General features: G+C 42.1%; 1 non-coding gene across 1 annotated transcript; it reads left to right on the forward strand.

Annotated features, from left to right (window-relative positions):
* Positions 1 to 1,559: 1,559 nt before the first annotated feature.
* On the forward strand, positions 1,560 to 1,631 carry TRNAA-UGC. The gene has a single exon. It is a non-coding gene; the product is annotated as a tRNA-Ala (tRNA).
* Positions 1,632 to 2,421: the final 790 nt, after the last annotated feature.

Here is a 2,421-nt window from a genome sequence, read left to right on the forward strand (position 1 = left end):
TGGAAACTGAGCCTCAATTTTCATGCCAGACTAAGTGGAAAAGTGAGTTCTCATTTCAGGGATTACATCGTTAAGGTTTCACTTCACATTCTTCAAGTTGGCAAAGTTGCCCCCAAAAATGAAAACGAGAAATGGAGAGGTTCTGGGAAAACAGGCACACCAATGCCCTGTCGGTAGAACTGTGAATTAGTTCTAGAAAGCAAATTGGAAATATCACACACACCAATTATTAAACTAATACATTTTGACTCCAAATCGCCACCGCTGCCCTTATTTTCCAAAGGGTTAAAAAGAAAGAGGGAGGGGGCAGCTAGGTGGCGAAGTGGATAGAGCATTGGCCCTGGATTCAGGAGGACCTGAGTTCAAATCCGGCCTCAGACACTATATACTTACTAGTTGTGTGACTCTGGGCAAGTCACTTAACCCCAATTGCCTCACCAAAAAAAAAAAAAAAGGAAAGAGGGAAAGGATCAATGTAAAAATATTTGTAGCAGCTCTTTATGTGGTGCTCATCAGGAATAGCAAAACTAATTATGGTAGGTGAATGTAATGAAATAGTTATGCTGTAAAATGTGAAGAAAGTGATATTTTCAGAGAAACCAGGAAAAACTTTTTTGAACTGATGCAGAGTGAAGGGACAGCAACAATTTCCACAGTAACAATACCATGACTATCTGTGATTCCGGAGGACCTATGATGAAAAATGATACCCACCTACAGAGAAGTGATATACATAGGGATTAGAACAAGACATTTTTAAAAATGCTTGGCCAGTGTTTGTCTATGCTTGAAATGGAAAGGCTTGACTATTCACGTTGGTTATAAATGGGTTGTTTTTCTTTTTCTTTTCCATTCGAAGTGGAGGGAAGCCGGAGATAGAGAAAACAAGTCTATTAAAAAATAATGTTAACATAAAAACCTTTCCCTGGTGAGCAGTTTTTTAGATGTATTGTCTCGTCCTATTACAATATAAACTCTTTGAAAGCAAGGATTGTGCGTTTAAAAAAAAAAAGGAGGGGGGGACCCCAGCCCTTAGCTCAATGACTGTGTCATAGAACGTAATGCCATAATAACTATATTTCCCTTCTTCCCATAGTCTCATCCCCACTCCCACCTTCACCTCAAAGAAAGGAAAGGAACTCATTTTCCTTCTCTCTTCTTCTAGGGGAAGCTTGAGAATTACCATGCCTTCAGTTTCGTGGAGTTCTGATTGTTGTTGTGCTTACCATTTACACAGAATAACGTTTCTTTTGCTAAAAAAAATTTTCAGGGACTCGCCATTGTCTCTCTTGTGAAGTACAAATTGCATAGGTTTTGGTTCGTTGTGTCCAGGTGTGTGTGTATAGAAATTGTTTTTCAAAACCCAGAACCCAGGGAAGGCCAGGCGACAGGAAGTGTTTCTGCTTCTTCCAAGTGGGCAGTTAGCATTTAGGCTCCTTGGATGGATGTATTATTGGCAGGTCTTGAAATAATACCTTCATAACAGAATACACCTAATTTCAGAGAAAAATGGATGTCTTCTATATTAAAAGGAAGTGAAAAAGAAAAATTGTTAAGGTGGGGATGTAGCTCAGTGGTAGAGCGCACGCTTTGCATGTGTGAGGCCCCGGGTTCGATCCCCGGCATCTCCATGTTTTGCTTAGGACCCAGTGCCTTTCTCAAACTCTCTGCTCTGGGACTCTTGCAAGGCTTCAGGAAAGCGAAAGGACAGAGCAATTTGAGTTCAAACTCACTAGTAACAGGTTAAGGACTCGTTGCGGGCCACCATGGAAAGTGGGTTTAACGAAGTGTCTGTGCTAATCCCCAAGAGAGTGTTGAGAAATCATACCCAGAGGGAAAAAGAAGTTTAGGCCAAAAGAAGCTTTCCGAGAGTTTTGGGAAGGCGTTCCGCTATAAGAGACTAGTCACTAAGACAGCTAGAGGGAAAGCCTGGAGCACAATAAGGTTTTGGGGAAGACCCTCCTCCCATCGACCCAAATTATGCTTTCATGATGTCACCGTCAGATCCAGGCTCAGACGCTTACCCCTCCTAGACCGAGCCTCTCTCTGTTAATGGATGTCTCTGCGTCTCTCCCTTTTTGTTCTCACTTCTTCCCCAGAAAGTTTCTCTTGTTCCAAGGCTTTCCATTTTCCTCCCTTTCCGCTACCTTTAGGCGTCCCTGGATTGAATCTTTTCTCTTCTGCTCCTTCAGATGGCCGAAAGTTTATCTCTTCAGTCTAGGACTCCTGTGCTGGAATTGCCAAATTTCCGAGCTGTCAAAAGCAGAGAGCTGATTGGCATGTTCTTTCTTTGGGATATTTCCTGTTGGGATTGTTGCGTGTAGAATTCACTTGAGATCCATAAAGGCGTCTCTGTCCTCCTTCTTTAACGTTTCCAAAAATTCGAAAGGCCGATGTTGTTTTTAAGTGGACTGATGAACA

Source organism: Dromiciops gliroides, chromosome 2 (genome assembly GCF_019393635.1).
Source record: "Dromiciops gliroides isolate mDroGli1 chromosome 2, mDroGli1.pri, whole genome shotgun sequence".
Taxonomy (NCBI): Eukaryota; Metazoa; Chordata; class Mammalia; order Microbiotheria; family Microbiotheriidae; genus Dromiciops; species Dromiciops gliroides.